This window comes from Otolemur garnettii, unplaced genomic scaffold (assembly GCF_000181295.1).
Source record: "Otolemur garnettii isolate 467f Iridium unplaced genomic scaffold, OtoGar3 scaffold00017, whole genome shotgun sequence".
Lineage (NCBI taxonomy): Eukaryota > Metazoa > Chordata > Mammalia > Primates > Galagidae > Otolemur > Otolemur garnettii.
In genome coordinates, this window is record NW_003852412.1 from 27,450,470 (window position 1) to 27,460,106 (window position 9,637).

At 39.9% G+C, this 9,637-nt stretch overlaps 1 protein-coding gene across 1 annotated transcript in view; it reads right to left on the reverse strand.

Annotated features, from left to right (window-relative positions):
* Positions 1-8,875, reverse strand: part of FAM172A (family with sequence similarity 172 member A) — a 502,406-nt gene extending 493,531 nt beyond the window's left edge. Inside the window, exon 1 of the mRNA XM_003785978.3 lies at positions 8,715-8,875. The gene's annotated coding sequence lies outside the window, so the exon portion shown is untranslated. The remainder of the gene's footprint in view (positions 1-8,714) is intronic.
* Positions 8,876-9,637: the final 762 nt, after the last annotated feature.

Genomic DNA, 9,637 nt, shown 5'->3' on the forward strand with positions numbered 1-9,637 from the left:
CACTAACGTGAACTGTGTACTTTGCATGATAATAATGTATCAAACCATCAGGATGGACAACACCTCGAGAGTACACTAACGTGAACTGTGCACTTTGTATGATAATGTATCAAACCATTAGGATGGATAACACCACAAAAGTACACTAACGTGAACTATACACTTTGCAAGATAATGATGTATCAAACCATTAGGATGGACACCACCACAAGAGTACACTAACGTGAACTGCGCACTTAGTATGATAATGATGTATCAAACCATTAGGATGGATAACACCATGAAAGTGCACTAATGTGAACTGTGTACTTTGCATGATAATGATGTATCAAACCATTAGGATGGATAACACCACAAAAGTACACTAACGTGAACTGTGTACTTTACAAGATAATGATGTATCAAACCATTAGGATGGACACCACCACAAGAGTACACTAACGTGAACTGTGTACTTTGTATGATAATGATGTATCAAACCGTTAGGATGGACAACACCACAAGAGTACACTAACGTGAACTTCGCATGATAATGATGTTGTCAATGTAGGTTCATGTGTAGGGACAGCAGTATGAGTACTTTCTGCTCTATTTTGCTATGAACCTAAAAGTACTTTTTTAAAAGCCTATTTTTAAAAAAATGGAAGGCAGATGATGCTAAACTGAGCAAAGATCAAAATCAAGGGGCATTACCAAGAAAACATGATCCAAAATGAAGCTGAGCACACACCTCCAAAATCTTCTGTTAAAACTAAAAAACATTAAAGGTGGTGCCTCATAGTACTTACTAAGAACATAAGTCAGCATATTCAGTATCCAGGAACATCCTGTACCTGAAAGTCCCTCCTTCATTTCAAGAGAGAAAGTGTATCAGAGTAGAGAAAAAAACATATTTTTAATTGAACAGTTAAAAACATAAACACATATGCTTGTTTTGATAAAAATAATTATACACGTTTCTTGTTGAGAAAAAATATCCAAAATAAATAATGTTGTTTTAAATAATTTGTTTTCAATGATGAAACTGAAATTTCTAGTTTTTTCGCCAGTCCTTGTAGTAGTCATAATGCAGATAAATCTTCACTGTCACAGCAACTCACTGTTTCAAAATAATGAAGTGTTATGCATAACAAAATATTCTAATCACAACCACTTGTCAAATACATTAGCCAAACTGATTTCACACATGGGCCACCTAGGAAAACAGTAGGAAAAGACCCTAGTCAGATCAAATATGCTTTGACACTGCAGGGAAAAGCCCCAAAAGGCCTCCAATAAAACCAACTTTCTTGGGTTCTAGAAGCAAACTTAGAGCCATCCTACTAAAAGCTCAGGCCAGAACCCATCCTACAAGACCCCACTGCTACATGGACAGCAGCTTAAGGGAAGTGAGGGAAAGGATTAAACTTACAGCATAAGGTGCTATTCAGATAGGAGGTGTGCACTGAACATCAGACTCCAGCCTTCACAGATAAACAGAGTAACAAAGAAAAGGGATCGCATAGCCACAAAAAGGCAAAGAAATAAAAGCGTCCATGCTAAAGTTTGTGTCAAAACTTTGAATACAGGCATCCGAAAGTTAACAATAAAATGGGTAGAGAGGCCCGAATTCATGGCCTCACTCTGAATGGACAGAGGAGACCACAGCAAACTGGGAAACACGGGGCTCATCTCCAGGTGTTGCTACCCGCCCCACTGTTACAGAAAGAAAACACAGCATGACTAGAACGTATTTTTTCAGGAAAAAAAAAAAACACCAGGATTTTTACTTAAATGAGCTGGAAACTAATTTTTTTAAATTTAAGATTGTAAAGCCCACTTAGCCTAGGGGCTCCCAACTTGCAAAATCTGTTCTATAAAGTATTATAGAAAGTACAACTGTCCAGTATTCTACATAGCTTAGCAACATCTAGAACAAAAACAGACACACCAATAACAAAAATAAGACTCCTGTTATCCGAAAGAATAATAATTCCTCAGAAAATGATCCAGTCAAAAAGTATTTTCCAAAATCAAGCTTCCATGATTACTCCCACTATTGCAGCGGTCAAACCATGATTCTCTTATATTAGTGCAAGAAATGACACCTTTTCAAACTAGTTGGCATTATAAAAAATAAAACTTTTAAGTATGGTAATATCTCCCTCTGATCTTAGGTCTTTATCCGCTATGTATATATCCTTGTGCCTGAAATATCTCCATTTAAGACTGGTGTTCCTACCAACACTCTGTTCATGAGTACACATGTGCTATCTAAGATAGAGAAGCTTTCTTTCCAGGTTTCCTGTTTCCCTTGTTTCCTTTTCTTTCAGAGCCACCTTTAATGCCCACATTTTGTCAGTGCTCACATTTTGTCAGTGGTCCCTTCATGGCAACCTACAGTTTTTCTAGCCTAGACTTTAAAACTCCTCCAGCTTCCAACCATTTGCCAGTTCCAAAGCCATTTTTGCATATTTTAGATACTTGTTAGAGCAGTGCCCCAATTCATGTTTCCAGAATGCGTCCAGTCTGCTCTGGCTGCCATGACAGTACACCATAGACTGAGTTGCTCAAACAAGGGTAATTCACATTCTCACAGCTCTTGAGGCTAGAAGCCCTAGATCAGTGATTTTCAACTGGTGTTCCATGAGAGTATCTTAGGCATGCCTTGAAAATCTTTGAAGATCATTAATTAAATTATTTTTGAAAGAAGATTCAAAGCACAGTAAATATATTTTTCTCTCTCTCTTTTTTTTTGATCAAGATAATTTAAGTGTGCCGCAGAAGTTTGACCATAGCTTTAAGTGTGCCATGAGATGAAAAATACTGCCCTAAGGTATTGTTGATTATAATCACTTTGTTGTGCTATCAAATCGTTCTATTTATATTTTTGTACCCATTTTATCTTCCTCTCTCCACTACCCTTCCCAGCCTCTAGTAACCATCATTCTACTCTCTATCTCCTGTTTTAAATATTTAGATCCTACACATGAGTGAGAACACACAAGTTTTATCTTTCTGTGCTTGGCTTATTTCACTTCACATAATGTTTTCCAGTTCCATCCATGCTATTGCTTTCATTCTTTTTGTAGCTATATGATATTCTATTGTGACTATGCATTTCTTCACCCACTCATCCTCTGGTGGACACTGAGGTTGATGCCAAATTTGGCCCTTGTGAATAGTGCTGTAATAAATATGGGAGTGACGGTATCTTTTCAATATACTGATTTCCCCTCATTTGGATAATTACCTAGCAATGGGATTGCTGAGTAATATGGTAGTTTTGAAGCGGTTAATGTAACTCCATTTGGGAATGAAAAGGCTAATGTAACTCCATCTTGGAACTAACTCCCCACTCCCCTCCTGGGCAAGATTGCCCAGGTGGAACCAGTCCATCAGAAGGAGACTGGCTCCCTCCTCTGCACTTCTGGGCAGCCAGTCCCCTTCAGAAGCCAGAAGCCAGAAGTCCCCTCCTAGGAAGCCAGTCTGAAGGAGACTGGCTTCCCCACTCTGCACTTCTGGGCAAGGTAAACAGCTCAGAGGGAGCCAGTCTATCAGAAACAGACAAGCAACTCCCCTCTAGAAAGTCCCTAACTGTAACAGCTCAGCCAATAGCAACCCCTCCCAACAAAACACCCAATGGAATTCCTCTATACGCTTTAAAAACCTCCACTCGCTTCACTTCGGGGTCACCCCTCCTACACTGTAGGGTGGAGTGACCCAGGCATATGCTTGCATTTTAAATAAAAAGCACTTCTTTATTTTTACATGTGTGTATGGTGGTCTCTCAGTGGCGATTTAGGTCCTAACAGTTTTACTTTCAGTTTTTGAGGAACCTCCATACCATTCTCTATGGTGGCTGCACTAATTGACATACCCATCAACAGTGTACACGGGTTCCACTTTCTCCACCTTCTTGCCAGTATACATACATAAATACTTCTATCATACTATAAAACATTTTGCTAAAGTCTTGACTTCATAGCAGATACATCAACCAGATATAAGATCCTCAAGTGTGGAGTCCAGACTGCTTTATAAGTAGGTATCCATCTTTCACTGATTGAAATAACTGAGATCCTGTCTAACTCTTGTCATGTCTTCCTTCTCTCATATTTCAGTTCATCTCCATATTAGGCCTTTCCCTGTTCTCTTCTCTGCCTCTCTCCTCATCTGAGACCAGTTTTATCCCTGTTCAGCTAATCCCAGCTAATCTCCTTCCATTTTTATCTGAATTCCCTCAATCTGCCTGATCTGATTCTTCCTACCCCCTCACCAATTCCTGAATGTGATCATTTAGATAAAGATAAATACCCCAATTACAGCAGAGGGTATTAAACCAAATGAATTAAGGTGACTGATGAAATTCTAAACTACTCAATACCGGAGTCATTTCCATAGTATCAGCAAAAATGATGATACCAAGAAGAATGAGGTAATTCGAATCAAGAGAATGTCTCACCTATCAACTAATCAATCTTTTCACATTTATAAATCACCTCACCTTTGATCACAATTCTAGCTTGTTTCATGTTCTTTTTAAAGAGAAGTAGTGTGTCTGTTGAGCCTAGTAGCATCTTTGCTGCTGCTTTCTTGTATCTGATTACATGTGACGGCAATATGATTGGCAGGGAATAGGAATACTAGCTATATTCCACAGTAATCAGTAGTTAAACTGTTGGGTACTGGTTGTAAATTTCCCTGTTAAGAGCCAGTCAAGGGCCCAAATCTACAATCTGAGTCTTATTAGCACTTCTCCAACTTCTGAGCAAAGCAAGCCTAAGTATATTATCATCAATCTAAGACTATTCTTAAAATAAATATACAATCTGCTACTAAGAAATAGAAATATACAAAAACTGCTATACTTTGGTGATCTGTCTTCACAGCGATTATTTCCTCTGAAGCAAAAATTATTTCAATTATATAAATGACAAATCGAATTGTTTCCCCAAAATGGAGACAATACTAGAGAAAGGACCCTTGAGCTTCTCCATAATGTAGCTGTGAAACCTCGAGCAAGTCGGTTGCCTGCCACTTCATCTGTAGTAAATAAATCCATTTTAATTTGCCAAAGAGTGATAAGTAAAATCCTGATACAATTTTTCATTCATTACTTCAACTAAAGCAATCAACACAAATGAGCTTTTTAACCAAAACAGCTAAATGTAGTACCTCATGAGTATCTAACAAATGGATAATAATGTCCAAAATATGCACACACACACACACACACAAAAGTGTTACTTTGAACTAAGGGACAATTGGACACTCTGGAGTAAAAATGAAACTGCTTTCCTTCTTAGACAGATTACATTAAAAACTTTTTAACAATGCTGGATATTGTTAAATTGCACACTCAATTAAACCTCATTACTCTATGAATAAAAGTGATGCCATATATGGTCTGAACAAGTTGGCTGACTCCTGCAGGACTGTACACAGTGCACACCTCCCAAACACTGAGGGCTCAGTCCTGACCCGTGTGGACTTGCATACAGTAGGTCTTACTGAATTACTCAAGGGCCAAGTATCTCACTTCACAATGACATAATGAGATGTAGCTGGTGATCACACTCTCTCACCCTGTCTTCCATCCCATTCCAATCTGTAGAGCTGTCTTACTTTCTGCTACTTTGTTGCTGGGTCCTTTTCCCTCTGCAGTCATCACTGTGCTCACCATCCACCACTATCACCTATCTCCCTTGCCACTCTCCATCTAGCCACATCCAACTGCTATACTGATGTAACACTATCCAACACATTTATTCTCTATTTCTTCAGCATTTTTGGCCCTTCTGTTTCTTGCTTTTCTCAACTACCAAACAAAAGAGATCTATTACACAGGTGCAGTCAACAATCACTGCACTCCTTGCCTTTCACTTAAAAAAGAAAAAGAAAATCAAAGCAGGTCAGAATAAACTTTGGCTCTTCTGAACTGTTTTCAGCACAATTTGATACCAAAAGTTCATTTATTGTGACAAAAGATGCTTTATGGTTACTTTTATTCTAAGTTTGGATCTACTGCCGATACTCAGGCTATAGACAGTTGAGGGTCTGTACAATTATGGTATTAAAGATTTAAAAATGCAACAAAAGACATGACATGGTGACTGCCTTAACCCTTAAAAAAACTACCAAATCAATCTCAAAAAAAATTATTAAAATTAGATCTTAAAATAAGTGAACAGAATACTAAAGACATACCAATGTCCATATACCACATGAAAAAATAATTAACATCACCAAGCATTAGGAAAACATCAATCAAAATCACAAGAACCTACTTTAAACCTATTAGAATGGCTACTATTTTTTTAAAAAGTGTTTGGTAAGGATGTGGAGAAACTGGGCCCCCTATGCAATGCTGGTGGGAATGTAAAATGAGGTAGCTACTATGGAAAAGAGTATGGCAGTGTCTCAAAAAACTAAATATAGAATTACCATATGATCATGCAATTTCTCTTCCGGGTAGCTACCCAAAAGAAATGAAAGCTAGGACTTAAACAGCACATTCATGTCCACAGTGGCATATCCACAATAGCCAATATGAGTAAGTGGATAAACAAAATGCAACATATGCCTATAACAGATTATATTTAGCCTTGAAAAGAAAGAACAAAGACATTTGACACATGATTTAATCTTAAAGGCATTACACTAAGTGCAATAATAAGCCAGTCACAAAAGGACAAATATTGCATGAATACATTTATATGAGATACCTTAGAGTAGTAGTCAAATTCATAGAGACAGAAAGTAGAATTGGTAATTGCCAGGGGCTCAGAGTAGTGGAGTTAGTATTTAATAGTACAAGGTTTCAGTTAGGGGAGGATGAAAAATTCTGGAGATGAATAGTAGTGATGGTTGCACAACAATGTGAATGAGCTTAATGGCACTACATTGTACACTTAACAACGGTTTGTGTAGTAAGCTTTATGTTATGTATATTTTATTACCAAAAAAAAGCGAGTAAAAAGTAAAGTTGACAGGCAGAGAAGTACTTGCTACTTAGTTATTGATGACTACTGTGCAAACCCAATCTGACTCCAAAAGCAAAGGCAGCACAAATTAGATACGACCGTGTAAATAGTGATTAATTTTGTTACAGCTGAACAAAGAGCATGGAAGCATCTCTACCTATCTGTAGATACCAGATTCTCCTCATACAGGTCTGTCTGGGAAAGCTGAGGAAAAATAGCCTGTCAAAAAATAAATTCTCTTATGCACATACCAAATCACTGAAAAAATATGCACGCTCAAGATTTTAAAACCTGAATACCTCCATGCCTACATCCTTGCTATTCCAAGATACACCAAACATGCTCCTGCCTCACTTCACTGCAGAGCTCACTCCATCACTTCATTCAGTTCTCCACTCACACAACCCCTTGCCAAAGAGGCTGAGTTTGACCACTCTATCTAAAATGGCATGCTCTGTTATTCCCTCTCCCTGAAGTCACTTTACTTTTCTTCACAGTTCTTATCACTACTTCTTGTATATTTACTTGTTAATTATCCTTTTCCTAAAATGAAAACTCCAGGAGCAAAGACTTTCTGTTTTGTTCACTACTATCTTCCCAGCACCTGGAACACAACCTGGCTCACTGAAGGCAGCTCCTTAAATATTTGCTAAATGAATGAACAGACGGATGCTCATGCCTTTAGAGGTCGTATTTCCCTCTTGGCCTTGGTACTATGTGTATTATGCCGTCTGCAACAGCCACAGCCTCATAGCCATCCAGAGCATCCCTAACCCTTCCATGTAGGCTTCACTGGTCAAATAGAACATCAAGTTTAAAAATCTGAAAGAAGCCTCATACTATCACTGAGACCTTAACTAACAAGTCAAAAAATGCTCTCTGACTCAGTTTCTAAAAACACTAAAAGAATATAGTCTATTCCTCACAGTGTGGGATAACCGATATGCCTGACAGTGCTTTAAGGCCAAAAAAAAAAAAATGTTGTGTACTGCATGTCAAACAGCACATTGCACCTATTTTGATAGGAACTTGCAGACAAAAACCACAGAATTTTCCGTTTACAATTTTTTTCAGATTTTGCGAGAAATGGACAAATGCAAAGACATTAAACGTCATTAAATGGTTTAGCAGAAACTAAGTAACCAGTTATTTGGCCCAACAGATAATACACACCCTGGCGCAGTAGAAAAACACGTTGAATACCTGGATGAATGAAAGAAAAGACTGCTACTTAACTCCATTTTCAAAGTCAAAAGTATTCAACTCAGAATTCATATTACATCCCAGAAAAACGTCCCACAAAGGGAAGCTCATGTATTTTACAAGTTTTCAGAGCATTTTATAACTGCACTTTAATCTTCAGTGTATGCCTTCTGGTAAAGCGCTGGCAGTTGATAACACTTTTTGTAGAAGATAATCTTTAACCAGTAAACCTCAATATGTGCGGTCCCAACAAAGCGGAGGAGGGCCCATTACTCTAGGTCTCTAGGAAACAACCAGACCCCTGTACACCCAGACATAAGAAGAGTCACGCAGGGAACACACGTGTCGCTCCCGCCTCAGGAGTGAAAAAGGTAACCTACCCATCAGCAGGGTCCCGACGCGCATCGGAGGTGTCCGCTGGGAGCGGTTCTGACAGGCAAAGACACCCCCCGCCCCCCGCCAGAGACCGACCCAGGCCAGCCCCCTCCTCGGATTTCGACCCAGGCCTGCCCCCGGAACTCAGCTCCCCGCAAACGCAGGTCTTACCTGAGCTCTGCCCCCAGCCGCAGGGCTGAGGGGGTAGGCGGGAGGAGGCGTGGCCTTCCAGCTCGCCAGCCGAACTCCCTCGTGCGGTTGTTATGACTTTCCCTCTCGGGATCCGCGCCCCGACCAAGTTCGAGTTGCACTTCCGGGGTCTGCAGCCGACTGAAACGTCACTACGCATGCGACGGCGCAGCGGCGACAACCCGGAAATGGGCGGGGCCTGTCCCTGCCGCGCTGGGTGGGCTGGGAGCGCACCCGCGCGCTGAGGGCGGTGGTGGTCTCCGCGGGCGGGCGCCGCTCGCCCTTCCTCCTCCAGGCTGCTTAGGGAGCCTAAGAGGATGAGACTACCCTGAGGCGTCGTTCTCCGAGCGAATATTTTAAAAACCATTCTAGGGATGTCACCGTCAGTTCCTCACCCCCCATGGTTTATCCGACCCATTCAACTCCAGTAAATCAGGGGTATCTAGATTTGGAAGATTAAATTTATCTCTTAATTATGACATGTAAGATAGGAAATTAATACTGCATCCTCATGACAGGTGAACGTTTTCTTGTTAACTATGCTTGACTCCAATGGGAATCTTGTGAGTTTAATGTTCTGTTTTTCCAGAAATGAATTTGAAAGGTCTTAAGGGTGGATCCAGGATGAGCAGTGGAGGCAACTAATTTTTAATTTTTACATGTGCTCACAATGCATTTATTCCACAACCGTTAATTTAATGAATAAGGCTGACCTGGGTGCTGGGGACACAGGTTCCTGAGTTAGAACACCTCTCCCGTCGGGTAGCTTAGGGGAAGAAAGTGTTGGTAGTTGGCAAGCAACTACCAACAGTTTATATTCTTCAGGGAAGAGATCCCAGACTAAAGTATACTTCACTACCATATGACTTGTATTTCTTAATTTCAGCTCCTTACTTGTTTCCTTC